The following is a 25,776-nucleotide window of genomic DNA, read 5'->3' on the forward strand; positions in this document are numbered from 1 at the left end:
GCTCTTACTTCCCATAACCCTTCAACGCTCTCCCTTCAACGCTCACCGTGCGATTTCCCGCTTCCTTCCCCTTTGCTCCCTCAGCTCACCGGTTCTTGCAGCTGTGAAGTTTCTCCACGTTCTTACACACTGAGCTCAGCCGTGTTCATGTGAGCACTTCACACGGACACGGTTCTTTGATTAAGAAACTCAAAGGTCAGAATCACAAATTCTGCCAAAACCTCTATGCATTGTCAAGCTCAAAGCAGATAACAGTGCCCCTAATTTTATACAATGCAAAATATTCAAAGGCTTCGGCCAACAGAATTAGCTAAGTGCACGCTCAGAGAGGCATGTACTTCCAAATAGTCAGACACAACTGTCAAGCCCTGGTGTCCACACAGGCAGTGACCGGTGTGTCCCACGCTGGCGGCAGGGGGGCTGACTTCCCCTCCGGCTGCCGTGGTCTCAGGAACGCGGTGCGGAGCTGGACCTCGGGAAGCAGACGGAAGCGCGTGGCACAAACACACACCCAGAGGGCCTCATAAAGCCCTGACTCTACAGCAGCTTGGGAAGCACTGGTGTGGAGACGACGTGTTTAAAGTGGCTAATTCGATAAGCTGCAACATTCGTGCTTTTAATGAGCCCTGACTTTGCTGCTCAGACATTGTGTGCTGAGAGCAGACATAACTCAGAGCCTTTTGTATGGCTCGGGTGTTTCCCGTTGCTTTCTCGAGAAGCCAGGGGGCGAGGGACGAGCAATTGGCAGGCACGGGGTTGATGAACTGGGATGAATGTGTTCCATTTTTGAGCAGGGGGCCAAAAGCAAGTATCCGGCCACCCTGAAGCTCTGTGCAGAGAGGAAGGAACTCGGAGGTGATGGAGCACCTTTCAGGCCTCAGGGAACCCAGAGCGCTTTACGGCCTCATCGGTTCCATGCTGGTAACACAGTTTCCAGAGACAAACAGAGCATCCATTATGTTCTCGCTGCAACCCCTGTGCAGACTGCCGGCTCTGCTCATTACTTGTGGAGAGCCCCGAGCGCGCACCGCCCTGTAGTAGGGATGCAACATGCCGGTTACCCAGATGCCGACTAACTGAGAATCTGGTGGTCAGGCTGCCACCCCCCGCTGGTGAGGAAAGGGGCAGAGCCCAGCGAGTGGCGAGTGGGCCAATGCCACTATTTCTCGACATCTGCCTGCCACACGAGGTGGCGCCTGACGGCCTTTTGTGGGCCCCCTCCTGGGCCTGGCCCCGAAGGCCTTAGTCCAGGGCACCGGTGGCCCCAGCCCCAGCCCACCACCGCTCCACCTGGTCTGTGCAGGAACACCTCCCCCTCAGTGCCGTGACGGAGTGAGTGAATTTCAGGATCTCTCCTCCCCCTGAGATAATAGAAATGGCCGTCATCATATTTCATAGCTCGAGCCATTGAAAACTGTTGAATGTACATTACCAACCTACAGATGGGAACATTTTCCTCTTGGAGCAAAGCCATGCTTTCTGCAAGAATTAAAAAAAAAAAAAGTCAAGGGCCGTTTGAGGTGTTCAGCACACGGGAAAGGAACTGGGCCTTTCCATGGGTAGTTTTTCGTCGGTGTGGGGAGATGCAGACGCCTCGATGCTATTCTGGAATCATCTCCGCACAGGCAGGTGGCGTGGAAACAACCTGGAATCAAGAGGAATGAGCTGGAAGGGGCAGAGACAGCAATAATAGCATAAAAGCATAAAGTTCGTAAAACTTAATTAAGGGCCTGGAAAGCTCTGGTTTGCTCTCGATGCTATTTTGGGGGTACTAATATATACAATGGCAGTGAGGTGTGGCATCTGGGGAAAAAGCAATATATTAATTCTCAGATCAATAGTTTGTGAAATGCCTTTTTGCTGTCCCAAGTGTGTGACTGTTCCGCTGATAAGGAATGATTTTCCCGGAGTCGGAGGCAGCAGGCAAGATGAGATTGCTCTCCGGAGGGAAGGGTGGAGGGAGGGGGAGCAGAGGAGGGGCCGTTTAAGAGACACAACCACAAGGCCCTCCGAGCCCCCTCTCTCATTCCATCCTGCTCTCAGCCCCGCCCAGCGCTGTCTCAGAGCACAGCGCTGTGACTGGGGCTGGTGAAGCCAGCCGCTCGCTTCTCCGCTGTCTCTGACCTTTCGCCGGGGCACAGACAACTCAGTCTGCTGTCTGTAGCTGAAATTTTGGCGGCGGTGGCGGGGGAGGAAAATTGAAGTCGGGGAGTGTTGGTAAACATATCAGGGCCTCTTTGGAACACAACAGAGGGAAGGGGGCGTAGCAAACAGCTGACGGTCTCGGGAATGGAGCTGATTTTGTGAACCCCGCCTGGCTCTGCAGGCACGATGCAGAGCCTGGCATTCACGTCCCTCCCGTCTCTAAGGTGCCAGTTTGGGGTGGACCTGTCCTGAGAGGAGGCTTGTTCTGCGCGCCTCCCCCAGGCAGCCTGCAGCCCAGGGGCAGCTCCCTCTGTGGGGCAGCTGTCGCTCCAGACTCCAGCTGGGTCCGCATCCTCCCTGTCCCTCTGCTCGCCCGGCTCTCCCCTGCCAAGAGCCCGAAGCTCGGTCTGCTTCTCCTTGTCTCTGCTCAGATGGGAAGAAGGCGGGCAGACATGTGTGCGTGGATGTGCGAGCCCCAGGGAGACACGGAGGGCACTGGGGCCCCTCCCAACATTTGGGCAAAGGGGACAAAGAGAGGATGCCCAGGGCCCCAGACGCGAGTTTTGGGCCGTCCCTGCAGAAGCCGCGCCCTGCCGTATGCCCTACAGACAGGCCTGAACCCTGGGCTTTCCCAGGCTGGTCCCGAATTCCCTGGTGACGTGGACCGCGAGCAAGAGCCTACAAGGGCACACAGGATGGCCCCCACAGCAGAGGCTGCAGGTGGCCCTCCTGGGTGAGGCTGGGGCGGACACTCACCCACACCAAGAGAGAGCTTGGTGTCACCCATGAACTCCAGCAGGGTGGGGGGCAACCAGGCCAGGACGACGTTGTCCTGGACCCCCAGGTGTCAGAGGTCAGAGGCTTGGGGCTCCACGAGTCCCTCTCAACCCTCCAGGTCCCACTCTTCTCCGCCCCCTCCCCTTGGACCCACTGTTGCAGGGGGAGCAACAACGGTTGAACATAGAACTCGATGTTTGAAGTCCACTTGCCCGAGAACGTGGAGGTGCCACTTCACTCCGTCCTTGCCAGGGGACAAGCCAGCGCTGCCAGTGACAGCCCAGATCCCACCTGACCCTCGGCAGGGTTCTCCCCTGTCTCACAGATGTCGGGGTCTTCTCGTCACCCGTCGCTGCTGCTTCTTCCCTGAGCTGTCCCGGGGACACGTCTGGGAGCCGCTCCCTCGCTATCCATCACATGGGCTCTCCTGGGCCCCCCACTATGGAGAATCACGTCACTCTTTGGCTCCGACAAACACCATTCTGCTTTCATGATGGATTCCTCCTTCTAGGCTGTCTTTTCCTGCCCAGAATGAGTTGTCAACGTACACTGGTCTTTCTGAATTGGTCACTTACGTCTCAACTTGTCTCCCCGACTTTCTGTCTCGCTGGGGGTTTTATCCTACTTCGGCTTTCCAGCCTAGGAGACAAAGGCGACAGACCTCTTACTCTGGCCCTTCTTTGAATTGTATTTATTTAATCTATTATCTTGGGGATCCATTTGGAATTTCCACCGCCTGCTCCTCTTTTCGGGCTGCCCATTTCAGAGCAATCTGCACTTCTGTGGATGTGGTTTCGAGGACACTCGTCAGGGGAGTGTGGGGTCGTGTCCCACTCCCTTCCCAGCACTGCCACCCCCTCTGCCCCGTGGGAGACGGTGGTTCTGCACTCACACTCTTCCCGGCGCTGGATGCTGCCCGTGCGTGCGAAGGTCCAAGGTCGATGGCTGGGCTCTCGGAGCACACGTGGCGTCTCAGCAGGCCACCCAGACTCCAGGACAGCGCTACGCAAACCCTGGCCTGCGGCCCATGTCCTTCCAACGCCCGTCCTCGACGAGATGAGAACGAAAGTCGAGACCGAGCGTTGAGAAACCTATACAGCATTTTGACGTCGCCCCAATAACCAGGCGTGATCAGCGGGCTATAATCTTGCGTATCTTCTTTAAAAATCCCATTTTCTAGTAATTCACTTTTATTATATGTCATAAAAGTACGCATATCACCAGTCCGTAACAGATTAGAAATTTGGTGAAAGGTGGGGGTATCGGGGATGGATGTCCTTCGGCACGGCTGCTCCAGGGGGCACTGCTTTGGGGGCCAGGAGGAGGGGCCCTCAGAGGCTGCTCCTCTGCTGAAGGTCCCACCAGGCGTGGTGTCCCTGGGTCTCTGTGGAGTGTCGGTCATCTGCCCACGTGAACGCGCGGTGGGTGGCAAGCCGTGGCTCACAGAGAACGTCACACCGGGTGCCGCTGGCCCAGGAGAGGATCTTCATTCAAACGCTGCAGTACAGCTCCTTCTGAACACCTGTGGCTTTCATGCCGTCAGAAAGCGAACAGTTGTAGGTCCCTACCCATCCTACGTCAGAGACCGTCTGTGCTCAAAGTGCTCCCAACCACCTACCTAAGTGTTCCAGTAACACAGTGAAGAATCGGTGTTTAGGTCTAAATTAATTAAAATTAAACGAAATTTAAAATTTGGTTCCTTATCACCCCAGTCTCCCGTCACCTGCAAGCGCTCGGCAGCGGGATGTTGCCCACGTCTGCCCCGCTGGACCACACCATTCCCTGTCTTCACCGGGCCTCGGTGAGGCAGAGCGAGCTTACAGCTCGCAAAACTCATGTCAGGGCACAGTTTAAACCCCTGCGTGCGTTTCACCCCCTGAAACTCTCCGGTTAACGATGCACGCGAGGCGGGGCTGGCAGGTGCAGTGTGCCGATGTGTCCCCGGTCCCTGGGAAACGCGGGCAGGCTCGAGGACCAGTGACAAGAGGAACAGGCGAGTACGTCTGTGGTGAAGCGAATCTAGCAAACGTCCACCGTGGCGTCATCGGTGGGACATACGGGTGTTCACTCTACCACCCTCTTCCGAATGTTTAAAATCCTAATTCTAAGGTGTTCGGGGAGGAAGAGGCACGGCTCCAGGGAACTAAACCTGCACGGAATCCCCTCGCTAAGTCTCAAGAGCAGACTGTCGCTTGAAAGAAGCCAGACCCCGAGGAGAACCTGTGTGTGGCTCCATTTAATGAGTGTCTCAGTTCTGCAGGTGATAGCTCAGGTCTGCGTGAACACAGAGGTCAGCTGTGGCCCTCTGGGTGGGCGGTGGCAGAAGGGGCCAGAGGAGGGATTTGTGGGGAGCAAAGCTGCTTTTTGATACAAGTGTGGTTTCACAAGGGTGTGTTAGCTTTGTGAGAATTCCTCAAGCTTTCGGCAGAGTTTGTGTGCTTCACGGCAGGGCACACCTATCCTCCCTGCTTCGTGAAGGAGGCCAGCATTCCCTTCCAAAGCCACACTGCCTGGCGGACAAGCCTCGAGAGCCCGGGGTCGCACCCGGGCCCCGGGACACCTAGGGATGAGGACCCGCAGGCTGTGGCCCTTGGCGTTCACCTTGGACCTTTCTCTGCCTGTGGCTCTTGGTTCCGGTGTCCGATAGTCTGGGCAGAACGCAAACGTGGGTCCCCCTGCTTGCCGGCCCGTGTGCGTCCACACAACGGGCCCCTCAGACCAGCCGAGGTCTCAGAGCCACCAGTGCTGCTGGGCATCAGTCTTCCTGCTTAGCTGTTCAATGGATGCAACGGCTTTTCTTGAGGACTTAAACCAGGAGTCAAGAGGGTGTGTCCTCTGGCAGATGGGGGCAGGGGTGGGGGGAGAAGGGGGAGAATGGAGAGGTAAACTGAGGCAGAGTAGGCCAGGAGGTAATAGACAGTGGAGCCCAAGATTCTCTGGTGCCAGTTCATCCACATTTTTTCCTTGACCCATGTGAACCCCTGGCCCCAGCTCCCCGCATTGTCTGTGACAGAGTGGCTCAGCCTGGGTCCCTGCCCTGGCTGCCGGAGGAACAGTATTAAAATGTCAGCACGCAGAAATCAGTTTCTCCTGCAGGCCCAGGGCCCTGGGACTGGGTGCGCGCCCCCCCCCCCCCCCCCCCCCCGGCTCTGGGTGAGGAAGGGAACAGCCTTGGTCACCAGGAAGTTTCCGGGAGAAGCCCTTGGAGGCCTGCTGATCCCAGGCCATTCCCAGGAAGCTTCCAGAACAAAGGCTTAGGCAGGCAAGAGGCCTGGGCTGTTCAAGGCTGCAGGATTCATTGCTCCCCACAATTCTATGGGACCCCCCCCAGAAGGGGTGTCCCCTCCCAAGGCCACATCTGAGCTCTGGCAGGTTTTCAGAGCTGGGTGGGGGCAGATGGCCCCAGGCGGGAGTCCCCCACCTGGGGCAGTACCTTACCTGAGTCTCCCCCACCTCCCTCTGGGTCCACCAATCCCGGCCCCGTATCAGAAATCCCACCCCCGCCCCACCCCCACCACACCCACCTGGTTACCGCCCTCCTCCCAGGCCTGGGACCCAAACTCCTCCCTCCCCCTCTTCCTTATCTCTTTTTCTAACCTTTTGCATTTTTTTAGTCTCATTTCCTGTCGGGTTTTGCATTTCCCTCCCCCACCCCTCCCAGTGTGTGACACACTTTCTCTCCTTTTCTCTCTCTTTTGCCTCTACCGGTCTCCTGTCTGACTCCTGCCTGGGCAGTGCGCTGCCCGCTCCCGGCCCTGCAGCCCCCCGGCGGGCAGGCAGGACTGAGGGCTGGGCTCCCGGGAGGAAGCCGGCAGCCTGCACGGAGGAGGCGCCCCGCGGTTGACAGAGCATGAGCACCCCAGGTAGGCGCGGCGCCGAGCGCGGGGGTGGGGGGACAGGGTGGGAGTGGGGGGAGGTGCTGGGGGAAAGCTCAGTCGTGGCTGGGGAAGTGACAGGGGTGGGGGAGAGGAGACTCGAGGTTACAGGGCTCCCGGCGGGGGGATGCCTGGGGGCGACAGGGCTGTGAGGGGTGGCGGAGGGTGTCGGGGAGTGGCTGGCTGGGCTTGCCCAGTGCTGGGCCCCCAGACCTCTCTCCCATCTCTTTCCCCCTCTCTCCGCTGTCTATCCCCTTCCAAACGTTCTCTCTTACACTTCCACCTCCCCGTGTCTCTCCTCCGGTTCCTCTCAGACCCTCTCCAAGCATCTCCATCTGGCAAAGTCCCCAGCCCCTTGGAGAGGAAAGGGATGAATAAGGGCCCAGCCACAGAGGCCGGGCAGGGCTCCCTCCCGCGCACCTGCCCCAGAGGGAGGAAAAGAATCTTTTCTAACACCTGAGAGGACAGGAAGTTTCCAGACCACAACCAGGCCTGACTCAGAGGCTCCTGAGAGCTGGGGCCCCTGGTGGGGAGGGAGGAAAGGACAGCCCCTCTCACAGAGAGTGGATGGGAGGCCTCAGCAGGGCCCACGTCCCCACCGAAGCGAGACTGAGGGTGAGGTCACCTCCCCAGGACACTGCCCAGGCTGTGGGCTGTGTGCAGAGCAGGGGATGGGACTCTCCCAGGGCCACAGGGCCGCAGCTGTGCTGAGGGGGCAGCCTGCCCCATAGGAAAGGGTTTGTGGGGGCTGCAGCATCTGTCTGGGCTCCTGAGTGTCAGCCGGGGGCCCCCTGCACATGCTCGGTCTTGGACCAGACAGACCTGCATGCCCAGCCTTCTCTCAAAGCCGCAGGTTTACCGTTGATAAAACTTCTCCCAAAGAGTAAAGGCCACCATCCTGGCAGGGAGGAGGGGTCCCTGGTGCCTGCTCTGTGCACAGCAGGCACCAGAGTTCTCTCCACGTCACGCTCTGTCCTTTCCAAATCTCCGCTTCTGTCCACCTGGCGGCAGCTGCAGAGTGACGGCTCCTCGTGGGCTGGGGTGACCTGAGGGCAGGGGGCGGCGCCTGGCACCCCGCCTGTCATCCCAGCAGAGCAGTTTGGTAGGTGTTATCAGCACCAGTTCAAACCAAAGGCTGGGGGCCCACCTGTCCAGCCTGAGGCCGCAGGGGACTGTCCTGCGTGTGATTTTTCAGATTATGGTAGAACACACACCACATAAACGTGGCATCTGCACCTCTGACCAGTGTCCAGTTCAGGGACATCACGCACATTTGCACTGTTGTGCGAGCGCCCCCACCGTCACTACTTCCACCTTCCCACACGGAGACTCTGTCCCCAGAAGCACTCACTCCCCAAGCCCCTCCCCCAGCCCCCGGCCCCACCCTCTGCTTTCCGTGTACACATCGGCCCACTCTAGGTCCCTCCTTTCAGTGGGATCATACCTCCCTTGTCCTTCTGCGTCTGGGCGATGTCACTGAGCATAATGACTTCAGGGTCCATCACCATCATAGCAGGTGGCCGAGTGTCCTTCCTTTTCAAGGCTGAGTGACCGTCCACTGTCCAGGTGGACCCTACGTTTCTGCCCATTTATCCTCTACGTGATCTTCTAAAATGACCTGCAAACCTAACTCTTCTCTAAAGCTGGTGGCCCACGTGAGAGTCAGTCCATGTGCACCCTCTAGGGGACGCTGTGGGGGACGCGGAAGGAGTGTGAGACCCAGACGTCCCTAAGCAGGTTGTGCTGTGCAGGCTGTGTGTGCCCTGGCCAGCGGGTGGCTCAGACCCACACTGGGTGGAAGAGAAGTTCGGGCAGAGAGGATGGTGGCGGGAGGCCAGCTGAGAGACGCTGGGACCCCGAGGCCCTGGAGAGTGACAGATGCTTCCAGGCTGGGATGGTGCTGTCAGGGCCGCCTCCTAACGTCCTCCTCCGCTCTCCCACGTGGTGTGTGTCCACCTCCAGAAGCAAGCCTTGCTTCAGGTTTGGCGGGGGGGGGGGGGGGGGGGGGGGGGGCGGGGAATGGTGGAGGCTGAGGGCGCCTCGAACGACAGCTCCTTGTGCCACCCCACGCAGCAGGCCAGAGGGACTACTGACTCTCAGATGATGGGGAGGGAAAGGAGCATCGAACGCTGAGGCCTGGAGCGTCCTCACATCAGTTTAAAAACAGCCTCTGTTCGGTTTGGCCTGGCCCTGTGCTCAGCGTTGGAGCCGGCGCCCCCTGGGAGCGGGGCCGGGGTTAAGTCCCCTCGGGCCAGTGTTCTGGAGGACCACCGCCCCGACACAGCCTGGCTGCCGTTGTTTCTCACGACCAGGTCGTGGAGACTCGAGTTTAAAACGAAAGTCAGGTCAAGGGGAGAGGGCGGTAGGAGGTCCGTGTGCCACCTTCTGTGTCTGAGGCCGTGGGGAGAGTTGAAGGTGCATCGCGCTGTGGCCGCAGGCGTGGGTCCCAGTGGCCACTGCTGGCCTGTGCTCATCCTGTGACCTTGGACAGGCCTGCAGCCACTCCAGCTCTCGGAGAGTCGTTTCTCCCCAGTGCAGCCGGGACGCTAATGTTGATTATTTTCAGGCTCGTCAGTTACAGGAAGCACAAAATGAGAGGACACGAGATGTGACATATCGTTGCCTTTGCTGTCATTCCCGAGGCCCCGCCGGGGGCTGGCAGGCGGCCTCCCCGCTCCGGCACGCTGGGCTCCGTCACCTAGCTTCCTGGTCTGCGAGCCCAGCCCCCCGGCACGGGGCAAAGGGAAGCCTGCCCTGCGGGCTCACCACATGGTCCCCTGGGTCTGGAACCCGTGGGTAGTGGCGTCCATACTGGAACAGAAAGAAAAGGAAAAAGCAACTTCCGTGGAAGTCCCTTAAAACCACTTTTCTGCTAAAGAAAGCTTCAACAGACACATTCCCAGATGCCAGTCCCCTCCCCGCGCCACACCACTTGGGCAGAGCACGCTGGTGGGGCGTCCCCAGCCTCCCCGAGCTGCTCCTGCTCTGGGCCAGTGGTTCTGATGGGGTGGTGAGTTTCAGGGGTAATCGTTTGGGCTGTGATCTGCTCAGGCCTCAGAGGTTTCAATGCTCGCTGTCTGGTTTGTGGAACGGGTGTTGGTGGCCCCATGGCTTGGGCTCTCTCTCCCCTGCTCTGGTCCTGGGGTCCGGCTCCCCCAGGCACGTCGGTTGTGTTGCAGTGCTCCCCCACCCCCCGCCAGCCTGTAGTGTGGAAGCAGCTGCAGACATGTGGGTCAGCCAGACTTGTCCAGAGGCAGACAATGAGCACAAGAGCAGGGGTCCCCCGACCAACGACAGCTGGGTCTCCAGAGTCAGGAATTCTATCTAAAGACAAATGCATCTTAAAAGGTCTGAGCAAAGAGAACGCGAACCCACCAACCCATACGCCTCGTTTACGGTGAAATAGGTGGGAGGTCATACAACAGGGACTTGCCATCTTCACCTGTCAGACGGGCAAAGATCAGAAAATTTGATAAAACCGACCGGCGGCAGGGAGAGGGGCGGCAGGCGCTCTCGTGCATCGAGGGGGAGGGAGGTGCACCTGTACGATGGACGAATGAGCCCCGTACTCCGAGAAACCGGGGGCACAGCCGGGCCTGGCCTCCTCGCCGGTGGTAACTGTTGCGTCATCGTTTGCTGTGGGGAGAAGCCTGAAGCCACACAGAGACCCCTGAAGGGCAGCGTGGTCCCTACAGTGGAATTCTGTGAGGCCGTTAACAAGGTGCAGACGGGTCTGGCTGGGCTGCGACGTGTGGGTGTTTCTAGAAGGAAACAGCAGCTCTTAGAAGAAGAAACTGCTTCTGGTCGGATGTCTGGGGGACGGGGCTCGGGGGCCCCATCCAAGGGGAAGAATCTCGGTATTTATGTTGTATCCTTCTCTCTGGTTTGTTTTTACTATGAGCGTCTACCATCTTTATGAGTAAGAAGCAAGCAGGAGAAGCAAGGTTAAGAAAAGAGGGGCCAGTGTGGGTGCCCCGACTCCGAGTTTTCTGCCGCCAGCCCAGTTCTAGCTTCCCTGTTTCCCGCCAGAAGGACACGATTTCCTGCGTAGCATCTTCCAGCTCCAGGCAGGTGCCAGTAAGCGAAATCCCAGGGCCCCCCGCTCCCACTGAACAGCAAACCTGACTGGTGAAGGGTTCCCAGCATCGAGGCACGGCGCACAGCACGCTCCCCGAACCCAGTGGGTTCCGTGGATGAGGCCCTCCTCCTCCCCGCCCCCCGCCTGCCTTTGAACCTCACAGAAGTGGAATCACACACAGGCGTCTCCTGTCTCCAGCTCGGGTTTCCTTCATGTTCTGTGTGGCGGTCACGGGAGGTGGGGCGGGGGTTTTCCATCGCTGCGGGATTGCGGGATCGCGTTGTGCAGATCTGCCACAATGTATCACCCTTCCTTCTGCTGAAGAGCATCGTGCTGTTTGCAGTTGGGGGCTGTTCTGGCAGAGCTGCCGTGACCGTGCCCACAGGAGCCTCGGTGGCCAGGACCTGTGCTTTTGATCAGAGGGCGGACAGAAGCCCCGAGCCAGCGTCGTCCGAGGACTGGTACACAGTTGTTTCAGTGGGTGAATGTTGGTGTGAAGTGAAACCACCTTTTACCAACATCGGTGCTTTGTTCCCTGCCTCTGAGTAAGGTTTATGTGATTCAGTGACGTTTCCTAAGAAGAAATGTCCTTTTTCAAAAAGGGATTCAAGTACGGTTGGTTCAAGGGGAAACATTCAGTTGAATAATAACGATACCTCGCACTTGTCTTCGAGCCTCCTGTCTTCAATGCTCAGATGCTGCTTGAAAACCAACTTGTTAACCTCCATGGGGCCTGGGGAGCGGGGCCCAAGGTCATCCTTTCTCGCCGGTGAAAGATGGAGGACATGGAGGTCCTCCCTCCTTGTGGGAGTTCTCCGTCTTTGAAATGCGTGGCCTCCCCCACACTCGGGGGAGGCTCTTCCCAGGGCCCCTGGAGACACGTGGGTGTTGAGTCCAGGGAGGTGGAAGGGCGCAGAGGAAACTGGCTTCGGCAGGAGGGGTGGATTCCTGTAACTGCCCCGAGTCGGGGGACCACCACCAACAGCAGAAACTGAGGGCGCGCCCAGCCAATAGAACTATTGCTTTTCCTTCTCAAGTCTGAGTGTCCCAGTCCAAGGTCCCGGGGTCAGGGCTCAACGTTGAACTTGGGAGACACCGTTCGGTCCGTGACTGCGTTCCGGCTGATCTCTTTGAAAGTGCCGTCTGCCCTCTCTGTCCCCCACATGAGGGCCTCCATAGCCAAGTCCAACGGTCCAGTCTCAGTCCTTAGAGGGCCTGACCTCGCAGCACCCCTGGACACAGCCAGCTCCCCCTTCCTGCTGGAACCGGGGCTCCCTCACGCTTCTGATTCTCCCCATGTCTGTGGACACCCCCTCCTTGTCCCTCTTCCGATTCCCACATGTCCTCGACCTCTCGGGCCAGAGTGCCTTGCGCCTCCTCTTTCTTCGCTCTCCTTCCCAGGAGACACCGTCTGGTCTCACTGCTTTGAAAGTCACCCCTGCACTCACGACCCCCAAGTGCGCGCGTCCCCTGCCTGAGGCCCCTCTTGAGCTCGAGGCTTTAATAGCCAACTGCCTCGACGTGTCTACCTGGACTCACAGGAGGTCCAGAATCAAACTCCTGATTTTCCACCCCACGTCCTCTCTTCCATCCTACCCGGTGCTCCACGCAACACCTCGGCCGGTCCCGTGATTCCGCTCCCAGAGACAAAGCCGCATCACAGAAAGCCCGGGGGCCCTGGCTCAGTGGGGAGGCGTGTGGTCCTCAGGCTCCTCAGGCCGGCGGGGACTTGCTTACCCTGCACGTGGGGCACAGAGCGAGCTGTGGGCCGACGGGCTGAGTCCCTTCTCCCCTCTGATCTCAGCTTCCTCGTACGCGAGGTGTGACGAAGAGTCGAGGCAAAGGGCAGGTGGCACATGGGTTTTGTCTTGAGGGCCGGAGCCAGGCCGGCGGAGAAGAGCCCGAGCTCCGTGAAGAGAGTCCATGATCGATTGCCCATGTCTGCTGTGGGCGTGAAACTGAAAATTGAAGCCTGGTGCCTCCTATTAGTCATCTCCGCCCTCGCTCGGCGGGGCCGAGAACCCTCCAGCTTTAAAAATCCATGATTGCGCCGTGACCTTGAGCAAATCACTGTCCGAGGCTCCGTTTCTTCCCCAGCGAGAGGGAGATAGATAATCCCCGCCTCCCTACCGCTCGAAACTGCTCTGAGGAGCACGGGAGACGGTGGGGGGAAAACTGCTTTGGAAATAACAAAATGTTCTATAGATGGGAGGTTTTATTGTTATTAATTGACCTCTCTAGTCATGAATTCCTGTTAGTCACGCCTTCCTCTGCACCGTCTTATGGGGCTGGGCAGAAGCCGAGCTTTCTCTCTGCCCTCCCTCTGGTGAGACAGTGGCGTTCGGATGCTCTGGGGACATCGAGGAGGGGGGTCACCATGGACACTGGGTGTGTGGGGTGCATTTCTTTTAACGACCCCCAACTGGGCAGGGGAAAGCCCAGCACCGCCTCCAGCACCTCCCACCTGCCAGCCTCGTGCTCCCTGCAGCCTAGGCCGCAGTCCCCACCACGTCCCTGTGCTTCTGCACAGAGGGGGGGGGGGGGGAGCTCTTCCCAAAGCGGGTTTTCGTGTCCCCTTCAGGGTCGTCCTTATTCCCCCAATCTGCGGAGTTCGAAAGTGTTCCGGGTGAGCAGTGGGAGCGGCAGGTGCCCCGGGGTGTTGCCCAGCACACCTCGGGTTCATTTCTGCCACGGGTGCCTGGGCCTCCCGTGGAGACAGCCAGGCATCTCTGCTTTTGTTACCTAATGACAAAAAAAAAAAAAAAAAAAAAGTGCCTAAATCGACAAGTCTCCCTTCTTCCACTGCGAATGCCACAAACGCCCCGTGTTTTCCGCCAAAATCCCAAACACGGTCTCTGTTTGCAGCCCCCTCTGGGTGTGAACTGTTCCCAGGGGAGCCATCTGCCCTCCCATTACTCTGTGTGAGCAAAGCTTGGGGCATTTCTTCTTGCCAAGGGTGTGTTCTGCGCGGGATACATTGCCTGGGCTCCTATTTATTAGCAGGTATGTTTCACTGTGATGTGTTTCATTTCCTCCTGCCTGTTCCTCTGGCTTTATTCCGAGGCCTTCGTCGTGAACGATGTTTGGTGCGGTATGAAATGAGAAGCATTCAAAACTCTTCTAAGACATAAAGGGTTTTTTTCTGGTTTGATTTTTTTTTCTAGTGGCAGAAGAATAAAGGACTTGAGTTTCCTGTAGGACTGGAAACAGTGAATCAGATTTTTGTTTTGCTTCGAACCTGAAAATCTCAGGCAGGAGCTGAGGGGCTCCGGACAGAACGGATGGCTGTGTTTCGGGGTTGGGGGCGCGGCTCTTTCCAGGCAGGCCGTTCCATGGCAGAGGGGGTGGCCACCCACGGTGCCCGCTCTGAGAGGGACAGAAAGGCTGCCTGAGTCACCGTGCCGCGCAGGGCCGAGTGGGCCCCGACACCTCCCCGTCGCCTTTCCTGTTCCTTCCGTGGGCCTTTCAGCAATTCAACACCTGGTGTTATTCGCAGAACAACAGGCGGAATGGGCGTGGGCTCGGCCGCCCACCAGCCGTGCGACCTGGGATGAGCCCTTGACCATCTCTGTTCCCTTCTCCTCACCTGCGAAGCGGAGACAGCAGGGCCCTTCTCACAGGAAGTTAAACTAGCTACCGTCCAGCGAGTGCCCAGCCAGTGCGGTGCGCACCTCACTCAGGGACACATGCAATGGTGCACACTTGTCAGCGGAGGTGGGGCGCCCTAGAGCAAGCTCTGAAGGGTCCCCTCCAAATCCGAAATCCGGTGTGAGCCGTCTGCCAAGCCTTTGCTTACATCCCTCTGTCTGGTCCTCGTACATTAACATCCATTACCACCATTGTCCACTCACTCGTGGTCCCAGTGTCTGCCGGTCACGGGCGCTCTGCTTGGTGCTCAGGCAGGAGGATGGAAAACTGGGCTCCCCCTACCCAACAAGGCTGTAGTCCAGTGAGGAGGTAGTCATCGGCAAGAGAAAGCATTTGTGACGAAACTAAGGCAGTCTGCCGGGGGCCTCCCAGAGGCTGGCAGCTGGAAAGGGGTTCCTCGCAGGCAGAGAAGAGCAGAGGCCTCCCAAGCAGAGAAGCAGCACAGTGCACGGCCGTGGAGGTGGGCTACGTCCTGGTTGGAAAAAAGTCCTGAAGATGTGGGGCCAGGGGCAGGAGAGGCCACCGAGAGCCCCCAGAGGCTGTCCCAAGGAGGCAGAGGCTGTCCCGAGAGTGAGGGCCAGCCACTGGGGGCTGGGGCAGGAGCCACCAGCCAGGGTAGGGGTGCAGGGTCAGAGGGCAGCGAGGAGAGCAGATGGGAGGCCCGAGGCAGGGCCTGGCAGGGCCTCTCAGGGCCCACAGGCCAGGGTCAGTTTTATTATGTCAAACAAACTTCGCACTGAGGTGTCCCACATACAGGGCACACACACGTCCCAAGTGGGAAGCTCAGGGGGTGTCCACAGTGCGACCTGCACCCAGATCGAGAAATACGACGGGACCGCTTAAGAAAGGACGGTGCTCAGCCACCGTGATGACTTTGCCGTCGTATTGATTTGTGGTGTAAGGGTGTCCCCAGTATCGCTCGGGACACTCATGTGTTTAAGCAACATCGGTTGTGTGTGCAAAGTGCCAGTCGGAGTGGGCGCCCTGCACACCCGGCCCTGTCCCTGTGGTCGCCTGTAGCGGTAGTTCTCTCTCTCTCTCTCTCTCTCTCTCTCTCTCTCTCTCGTGCTTTCATTGCCAAGAAGTCTGCTTTTAAATACTTCACATTCTGTCGGCACGACTGCTGATGGCTGGTGAGCTGGCGAACCGGTCTGGGCCATTGCGAATGAGGCTGCCGTGAGTGTTCTCATTCTCTCCTTTGGGAGACACTTGTTTGCGTTCCCACCCAGGAGGGTCTCAGAGGACACTTGCGCTCAGCGCTGCCGACCCGAGGGTCCCAAGAGCCTGGTAGCAGCTGCGCCCCCATCCGCAGCCGGGCATCCCACGTCTGTGCTCACATCCAGTATTGTCTGTCTCTCCGTTTTAGCCACTCTGGTGGGTGTGCTGTCAAAACAAATAACTCTAAGGTTTAAATTTGCGTTTCACTGATGACTAAGCCGGGTACCTTCGCGCATGGTTGTTGGCCACTGGGATCCCCTTCGGGAAGTGCCTGGTTTTCTCTCCGGTAGCCGGGTTGTCATGGAATTGTTGTAGCTCATACATGACAGGTGGGAGTCCTTTGTCAGGGAAGTGGGTCGGAGGTACTTTTCTTCAGTTTATGGCTTGCCCTTGAACTTTCTTAATGGAGTCTGCTGATGAGCAGAAGGTCTCGTTTTAATACGGGTTTTTGTCCTTACGGCGAACTCTGGTCTGAGTCTAAGAAAGATACGCTGACCCCAAGGTTTGTGTTTCCTTCTGAAGGCTTCTGTGTTTCATTTTCCTCATTCAGATCCGTGATTCCTCTAGAACGGGTGTTTCCTTTTAAGTCTGCTTTGTCGAAGTATAATTTACATACGATACACTGTACCCACTTTCAGTACGCAGTGCAGTGAGTTTGGATGAAGGTAGGCACCCACGTAACCACAACCCCCATGGCGATGCGGGCTGTTCCCATCGCCCCGCCACGTGGCCTTCCCCCCACTGCTGCGCAGGGTGTGGTCCGAAGGCCAGCGGCATCGCCTCGCCTGGGAGCTGGTTAAACACACGGGGTCTGGGGCCCCCGGCCTGGACCCACTGAATCAGAATCTGTGCGGCCTCCCAGGTACTTTCTACGCACACGAAAGGCACGGCTGCAGTCCGAATTCCGTGGGAGAAAGGTGAGAAGCCACAAACGCTGTTTCTGGTGTTATGGGTAGCATAGCCTGAAGCAAGGCCAAGGAAGCCATAGATTACCCAGTTTGGGATGAGAGAAGGACTGAACCGGGAGGAGCGGTGAAGTCATCCCAGGAGCACCTACCATCCCCAGCGGCGTGCAGCCCAGAGGAGCCCCCAGTCTGCCCCTCCCCGGCATCCCCGCCCCGCGCTTTGTTTGCCTGTGAGTCACGAGTCTCAGCCAGGAGGGCGTGCTGTGTCCCCGGTGTGAGCCCGCTGAGGATTCCTACATCTCCGCCAGGCGGACTCGGCGGAAGTGCCTTCTAGCTCTAAGAACCCATGACGGCTTCTTTCCCACGAGGTGAAATCCTCACGACGTGAGACTGACCATTTCCAGCGCGCAGTGGGGAAGCATTTAATGCTGTCACGATGTGCCGCCATCGCCTGTGCCTGGCTGCAAACCGGCGTCCCGCAGCCTCAGCAACCGCTGACCTGCTCTCCGTCTCTGGACGCCGTGTTCTGGGGTTTCACGGGAGCGGCACGTGTTCTGGGCGCAGGCTCCCGCCCCCAGAGCCCGGGTTTCCCGGGTCTCCCCGCTGCGGCCTGTTAGCCCCGCTGCCTCCTTGTGGCCTCAGACCAGCCCACCGTGTGGATTCAGCACAGTTCGCTCACCCAGTCACCTGTTGACAGACGTCTGGTCGTTTCCACCTGCCGGCTGCTGTGAGTGGCCTTGTTGTGCCCATCCCAGTCCAGGAGCTGTCAGACCATCTGGTGCTGGGTCCCCCGGGGACCGACTCAGGAGGGGAACGGCGGGGTCACTCTGTGTTTGACCTTCGGAGGACTGCCAGGCCCTTCCCAGAGCTGCTGCGGCATTTTGCATTCCCACCACGACTTCGCCCTTCGTCACAAAGTGCAGCAGAAGTTCAGAAGGGAGGCGGCGCACCGAGGGGAGCACGGGGCTTTGGGGGGATGGCAGGACCTGTGAGTGCTGCGGCGAAGTGGGGGAGGGCAGCCAGGCGCCTCGGGTGGGAGTAGGTCGCCTGGGTCCCGCGACAGCCCAGCTGAGAACCACTCTCACAGGAGGTTTACATGGCTGGCAGTGTGAGGGCCCTTTAGCGGAGGGCGGCCTCGGGCCCGGGCCGCAATCCCTGACCCCCCCGTGCGGCTCCTCCGCCTCTAAGTGGTAACTGGAAGGCTGCCTTGAGAGGCAGACAGGGCGGGCGGAGGGCAGGGCACCTCGTAATGAGGTCATTCTTTCATCCTGACCCCTCCACGCGGAGGCGGGGCACCCAAGCTGTCATCCGTCTGCTTCCAACGGTCTTAAAAGATGTGTGCCCAGCGGGGGGACAGGAAGCTGGAGACTGAGTGCAGTTGGAGTGGCAGCCGGCCAGCTCCCGCTTCCTCTCTCTCTGGCTTTAAAACGAACTCCGGCCTTTCCCACGGCGGGTTGGGCACGGCCAGTCCTCACCAAGTGAGCTCGGCGCCCACGTGGCACTCTGCAGTGGCGGGAAGGGGCAAGGAAGGGAGGGACAGCACGAAGCTTCTGTGGGCAGCTCTCCAGCTCTGGACCCAAGGGCCAGTGGCAGGACTTAGTACCTCACCACAACTTTGGGGGCGGGGGGCAGTGTCCGGCCCAGGTTGGGGGTGGGTGCCATCAAATGGGGGAGGGTCTACAGGGCCTTATGTTAGCCCCTCCGCTGCCACACCCAGCACAACAGTCTGGGCAGCGTCAACTACTGAAATTTATTTTTTCTCAGTCCCAGGGCTGGGGTTCCGAGCTCAAGGCATCGGCCAGGCTGACTGCTCCTGAGGCCTCTCTCCTTGACATCCAGGTGACCTTGACTTCTAGAGGACTTGCTCCCTTGTCCTCACACGGCCATCCCTCTGTGCCTGTCTGTGTTCTAATCTCTTGTTCTTACTGACACCAGCCCCGTGGGATTAGACCCCAATCCAGTGATCTCGTTCTAGCTCAACGCCTCCTCAAAGACACGGTCTCCAAGCACGGTCACATCTTAAGTTCCGGGAGTCAGGACATCCACAGGTGAATTTGGGGGGAAATAATTCAGCCCGTTAACGCCTCCTGAGGGGCCTCGGGTCTGGAGTGGCTCCCACGCCAGCTCCCACCTTCGCAGGCGAGGCAGGTCCCCAGGGCTGACACAGCTTCCAGACTCTGATTCCAGAGCCCACCCGGGGAAGTCAGCCAGTGCACCGAGACTCTGAGACTTAAGACAGCACCCTTAGGTGCGGATTGCCGGGCCGCATCCAGGAACCACCGTGGCGGTCCCTTTAATTAAAACTCACACCGTCCCTGGACACGTGGGTGACTCCTCCAGTCCGTAGAGGAGAAAGGGATGGCCCTAGCCAATCGAGCTCTGAGAGCACCCACCTTCCCAGTGTGGGGTGTCCTGTCCTGATGAGCCTGGTAGGTGGGTGAGGAGGAGGGGCCCGGGCAGGTGAGGTCTGTTCCCATGTGACAAGGGACAGGTCTGGAGGGGGCCTTGCCCTGCCCTCCCCGACTCCGCCCTTCTTTCCTTCTTGCCGTTGTTCACCGTGCACAGAGCTTTTACTCCTCAGGTCGGCCTTTCGTGGTCCAGCACCGCACCACAGGGAGGCAGCTCAGCTCATGGGGAAGTTTCTGGACATTGGAGCAGTCGGCTGGGGTTCCCAGCTGGCCTCTGCCAGTAGGCGCTCTGGGAATGTGGGCAAACTCCCAGCTTCCCTGAGCTCCTCCCCTTCTGTGGTGCCTCATTGGTGTCTACAGGACACGGTCCACGAAATACCAGCCTTGCGTGGCTTCCGGTGCGCTGGGCGCCGATCTCGCTAACAGCTAGGTCCGTCATTGTCTGCGGCCCCAGCTCCCTCCTCAGCCCTCTTTTGGGTTTCACATTAGTCACCAGCCCAGTCTTCTCCCTGGGTAGCCGGGGACACCACACAACTCATAGTCCCAACCAGGACACTTGGTCTGCTGAACACACAGAAGATCGGCTCCCTCTGGCGCACAGTCCTTTGGATTTTGGTGCAAAAGTGGATTCAAGTGACCACCACAGTCTGGATGCAGAAACAGCCCCATCCCCCCAACAACAGCCCCCTCCCTCTGCTCCTTCGTGGCGCCCTCCCCTCACCCCCACCCTGGCACCACTGATGTGTCCGACACTGGCATCTTCTGTTTTCAAGCATCTCATGGCAGCAGAATCCCCGCCCCGTGGAGCCCTTTGGGACCGGCTTCCTGTGCCCAGCGCACTGTCTCTGAGGTTCATCCATGTCCTTGTGTGTCCCAGCCGCCTGCTCCGTTGATGGCCCCGCGGCATCCGTGGCGTGGTGCACCATGCTGGTCACGCGTGGGGGACGTTGGGTTGTTTCCAGGTGTGGGCGGTTAGGCACGGAGCTGTCATAAACATCCACGTACCGGCTTTTGGGGGAACATCCACGTACAGGCTTTTGAGGGAACATCCGTTTTCATTTTTCCGGGGCAAGTGCCTGCGCGTGGCATTGGTGCAGAAGTTTGTCTTTAAGTCTGTAAGAAACCACCAAAGCTGCTTTCCAGGGCAGCGCGCTGCATGGCCGTCGCGCCAGCAGCCGTGCGCGTGTGAGCGGCCTGGCGGCCCCCCCACCACCAACCAGTGTCAGAGCCGGCAGGGTGTTTGATGTTGGGGTGTCCCCAGGAGCATCGGGGTGTCACGGGTGCCCCGTCTCATCACGGCCTCACTCTGCCTGTCCCCCAGGGCTAACGAGGGTGATGCACTCATACATCCTTCTGGTAAAGCGTCTGTCCAAGTCTTTCGTTCATTTTTAAACTGGGTTTCTTCCCCCTTAGTGCTCACTTTGGAGTCCCTTTCGTGTTCCGATACAAGCTCTTTGTCAGGCGGGCGATGTGTAGGCCTTTCCCCCGTCTGCAGCGGGCCTTCTCCTGTCTTTATCCGGCTCTTCCGCACAACAGCTTTATTTAATTTTCACGAGGAAGTCCAGTTTGTCCATTTTCCCTCCCGGGAGCTGTGTTCTGCTTGTCTTGTCCAAGAACTCTTTGTCTAAGCCATTGGTGCAAACGTTTCCTGTTTCCTCCTAAAAGTCGTAGCGTTGTATGTTCTATACTTAAACACACGATCGCCTTGGAGTCTGTCTCTACACGACGGGGAAGGTATAGGTTACAGTCGTTTTGTGCATATGGATTTACAGCTAGCCCGTCACAAGGCATTGAAAAGACTGCCCTTCTTCTACAAGCAGCGCTTGAACCTTTGTCAAAAACAAGTCGGCGGGCCGCACTTGTGTGGGCTCATCTCTGGCGATCGTCTGTCTGTCCCTTCTCCAGCGCTGTCCTCTGTCGACGCTGCAGCCCCGGAGTGGTTTCGAAAGCCGGTTGTCCAAGCTGTTCTGACTATTCCAGTGCCTGTGCCTTTCCGTGCGAGTTTCAGGCTGGCTTGTCCCTGTTACAAGCCCTGCTGTGACTTTTACCGGACCGGGGTCAAATGCAGAGCGAGGTCAGCACGGGCCACGTCCTCGCCGTGCGGAGTTTTCAGGTCCTGAACACAGTGTGCCCCCCGCTCACTCCGGCCTCTGACGGGTCCGCCCGTGTTTGTTCGGTACGCGGACGCTGCGCCGGTTTGGGGAGACTTGCGCCTGAGTGTTGCGTTTTGTTTTCTCAGAGCTCCTTTCAAACAAACCAGGGCGCTGGAGAGAGTAAGAGGCAGTGCTCTGCGCCGACTGCGCAGGGTGGTCCCGGGCGAGGCGGGGAGGGGCGGCGGGGAGGGCCCTTGGCCCCGGGTGTCTTCCTTGACGCACGAGGCTCAGGCTGGACACAGAACGCCCGAGGGCACCTGACCCTCTCCGTGCACAGTAGGGCCCTTGCCTGCTAGGGACTGGACACTGTACTCTCAGAATCACGAAGTAGCCAGAGATTGTACTGCTGTTTGGGTCTTATACTTCATTTATTCCTTTTTTTATCCTCACCCAAAGACGTTTTGTCGTTGCTTTGAGAGACAGAGAGAAGAAGGGGGTAGGGGTGGAGACAGAGAGAGAAAAAAACATCTATGTAAGAGAGAAACATCCATTTGTTGCCTTCCATACGAACCCCAACGGGAGCTCGAACCCACAACACAGGCATGTGCCCTGACTGGGAATCGAACCTGTGACTTTTCAGTCTGCGGGATGACACCCAACCCACTGGGCCACCCAGCCAGGCCAATGTTTTATTTATTCTTCTTTCTAAAACTTCGTGCCTGAAAACATTCTTTTAAATTCTCGAGGACTATAGCTAGAGCCACCGTCTCTGACGAGCGTGTCATCGCCCCGGGTGCCTCCTATGGAGAGCAGTGCTGACAGTCTGGTGTCGCCCACCAGACCTCTCTCGAGGTGCGTGAAATCAGCTGCAGGAAAATGCACTGTAGTTTGGGGGCACCACACACCTTTTTCCTTCACTTGAAAGTATGTCTTGGAGCTCTTTCTGCATCCGTACAAACCCCACCCCATTCGTGACACCTTCAATGTCTTCCCGGTAGGAAAGCACCGAGTTTCACGTGGTCGTTCCCGTGTTGATGGGCATTTAGGATTCCTTCCGGTCCTGCTCTTCCTCGGTGGCACACGCCTCCGTGCAGAGAGGTGGCTGCGTCTCCCGGCGAGGCGCCCACGTGGAATTGCCCAGTGTAGGGTGCGTGCGCTGCGTCACAAGGGATATTGTTAGATTTCCCCCAAAAATTGGCTGGACGGTTTATATTCTCTCCAAGACAGTATGAGAGTATTTTTTTCCCCTGCACCTGGGCCAAAACTTTGTACCTGCCAAGACTGAAAAGAGTCGCCACTGAGATTGCCAGAAGACGCTGGAGGTAACGACAGCTGCGCTTACAGACGGCTGACAATGTCCAGGGCTCACACAGCCCCACGGCGACCCCGCGGGGTGGGGTCCCTTGTTGTTCCTGCTCCACAGCGGAGGGAACTCAGGTGCAGAGTGGACTCTCATCGTCGTCTGGGCTGTGCCCTTGATTCCGGAGCCTGATGGGGGCATCACAGTCACGGTCACAGAGGCCCCTATGGCCCACAGGTCGTCTTCCTTCTTTCCTTTCCTACCACGTTCCTTGCCTTCTTTGTTGGTGCTCTGCACAATGTCACGGGTGTGTTCCTAGCCCACAGCTCACACTCCCAACTTGGCCGCATGGTGTCCCGCAGTCCACTGTAATTATGTTGGACCCCAAGGCATGCAGGGTCTCCCTAAGGACACTAGTGGACTGCGCCCCACTTAGGAAAGCTTTCCTGTCCCGAGACTTGGGGCATGTTTTAAATTCTTTTCTTCTAATGCTTTTGGAGTTCGTTACTTACTTTCTAAGTCGTTCATCTGTGTTGAACTTATTTTTGCAAAGGGGCCTGATAGGAATATCAGTTTCTGCAAATTGTTAGCAAATCATCCCAACGGTCACTGCATACTGCTTTTAGTGCTCACGCTGACCTGCCGTGCACCCTGGTCACGCACCCCATTTTCACACGCAGTCGAGCTGTTCCCTAGATTGTGTCCATCGATCTGGGTGCCTGCTTGTGCACCTCGACGGCCTACAGCTGCACAGTGACTTGATACCCAGAGGGGTAGACGCTGTCTTGGGCTTACCCACCTTGCTGAACTCTCGCTCGTTGTGGCAGTTTATGGTCTCGCGGTTGTTCCTTTTTAAATAATTTTTAATGTAGGTTTTGACAGTATTTTTGGTGCGTAGGTTGGAGATGGTATTCTTTCGTAATTTTTTTTACTTTGTATTATTATCAGCAGATTTGCCACATGTTATTTCTGCTTCCCATTACTGCGTGAAATTTCTCCTGTGGCTAATACATACATAGTGGTAAAATCCCTGAGCGCACTTGAAACCAGCCCGTCCTCTCCGCGATCGGGTGCAGAGATCTGTTGATCCATTAGAGCAAACGTTGATTATTTTCACTCCTCTGACCGTACACATTTGTCGCCTTCCTGGGGGCTTTAGGAAGTCTCTCACTGTGGCAGAGACTTTGCCGGTTTCTTCTTGCCTCTCTCGTGGTTCTGCTTCACGAGCGTCGGAGCCGGGCTGTGAGGCACGGGGACATTCGTGGGGGCGCTGACTACTCTTCGCAGCGTAAAACTCCCCTTTGCCCCTTCTAGTGTTTTCCCCGTCAGGCCATTTTCTTGTTAGTCCCTCTCTATTTGCTGTAATTTTTGATACAATGGACTTACGTTTACAATCCCGATCATCGTGACTTGTGTTTAGCATCACTTTTTTAGCTTCCTGCCTTTTGTGGAATTGATCACGTCTCCTTGTTCTGTTTTTCCTGCAATGGTTTGCTCTCCGCTGTTTCTTATCGATCTTCCGCCTGGTCGTAGTTTTCCTCATTGACAGGGGTGACTGCAGTCTCCGCCTATTACGGCAGAGCGATTTCTCCCTCTGATTCAGTCTGTGGCTGCGTCTGGTATCTTGGAGGCTCTGTCATGCGGTGTGTGTATATGTCTGTAATTGTCATATCCGATCGATTTTTTGACCCTTTGAGCAACGTAAAATGTCCCTCTTTGTGCCATAACAATTCCTACTTAAAATCTTTAAATCTATTTTGGCTGGTGTTCCTGTAGCCACCCAGCTCTCTTTGGCTGCCATGTGCCTGGAATATCCGTCTCCCGTCGTTACTAAGACCCCCTACCAATGACCGCATCGTAACTTAAACACCCCACTGAAGACCTTACCTTCAAGCACACTTCCGTTCTGAGGGACAGGGGGTTGGGGCGGCAACATGGGTTTGGGGGACACAGTTCAGATCCCTGCAGGCAGGCACCATCGTTTCTTACATCCTGCATCTTCCCCTCGGGACGTTTTCCGTTCTGCTGATGGGCATTGTCTGGTGGTGGTTTCATTGTAGGTCTGTGGAAGAGAAACATTTTGAGTCCTTGCGTGTGTAAATGTGTGTGTGTGTGTGTGTGTGTGTTTCCCTTCTTCCCTGGGGTCCCTGTTTAGCTGAACGTAGAATTTTAGTTTGCAAATTATGTTTCCCTGGAGCTCTGGCGATGCCGCCCCACGGCCTTCTCCGTCCGGGGTTGCACTGGCTGGCCTGACCCTGTTTCTTGTGGGCAGCACGCGTGGCATCGGCCAGCCCTCGGGATTCCTCCCGTAGCCTGGCGTTCCCACATCCATCACCACGGGCTCCCTCCTCCTGCCGCCTCCTGGCGCTCCGCACGCCCTTTTCAGCTGAACACTCTCGACTTTTTCCAGTTCAGGAACTTTTTCCTAGAATTTCTCTGACTTTGTCTCCCTCTCCATCCTCTGTGTCTTCTCCTCCTGGGTTGCCTGCTAGAGGAATGCTGGGACATCTGGCCCTCTCTCCGAGTCTCCTGACCCTCCTTTTGTCCTGCCCAGCCCTTTTCTCTGGGTCCTGGGAGGACCGCCCAGTTCAGCCTCCTAGCCCAGTAACCCAGTCGCGCGCTCTGTCTGTCCTGCGCACTCAGTCCACCCGCTGGTTTTTGCTCCGGGGACATTTTGGATCTCGGTTGGGGGGGAGGAGGGGCAGGGTCTCTCGCACCTTTCCGAGGACATTCCGTGTGCCTGTTGTTCAAGTGACTTGTTCTGCTGCTCCCTCCGTGAACAGATCCCTGGTGGGAGTTCTGTTGGTCACACTTTGCTGTTTCTCTCCAATGTCGTGTCTCTTGCTGAGGGGACGGTACCCACACCAGGCGTTCTCCACGGCCCGTCTGCCATGGCTGCCTCTCTTCCTGGCAGCCTTTTTTGTGAGGGAAAGAAAGGACCCCGGGCTTGTTGCGGAGAAAGGTACTTTTCTTGGCTCAGAGTCCCCCTGTTCCTCCCCGCAGACACCGCCCCGGCTCTCAGACCACCAGGCCTGTGGGGAAACAGCACCATGGTTTGCAAGGCGTCAGCCGGCCCAGCTGCGCCCGTCCCTGGCAGGATTCTGTCGCCTCAGGGTCCCTCCTGTGTCTGGCACTTTCAAGCTTGGAATTGGCCCTTTCTGTTCGGACTTAGGTTTGCTCTTTCAGTCTTAACAAAAGACTCCCCTGGGTAGGGGAGGGAGGGAGGGGAGCACTGCGTGGTACACGCTTGTCCTCCCTCATCCAACCCTACGTTACTTTTTCCCGTGCCTGTGTTACATCGTCGGGTCACCTTGAAGACACAGTTAATC

The 25,776-nt window shown here is 57.7% G+C and overlaps 1 protein-coding gene across 2 annotated transcripts in view; it reads left to right on the forward strand.

The window, feature by feature from the left end:
- Positions 1 to 6,569: 6,569 nt before the first annotated feature.
- CARD11 (caspase recruitment domain family member 11) overlaps positions 6,570 to 25,776 on the forward strand; it is a 71,146-nt gene continuing 51,939 nt past the window's right edge. For both annotated transcript variants that reach the window (XM_053927115.2, XM_053927118.2), the window contains exon 1: positions 6,570 to 6,785. The gene's annotated coding sequence lies outside the window, so the exon portion shown is untranslated. The remainder of the gene's footprint in view (positions 6,786 to 25,776) is intronic.

Source organism: Desmodus rotundus, chromosome 6, assembly GCF_022682495.2.
Source record: "Desmodus rotundus isolate HL8 chromosome 6, HLdesRot8A.1, whole genome shotgun sequence".
Lineage (NCBI taxonomy): Eukaryota > Metazoa > Chordata > Mammalia > Chiroptera > Phyllostomidae > Desmodus > Desmodus rotundus.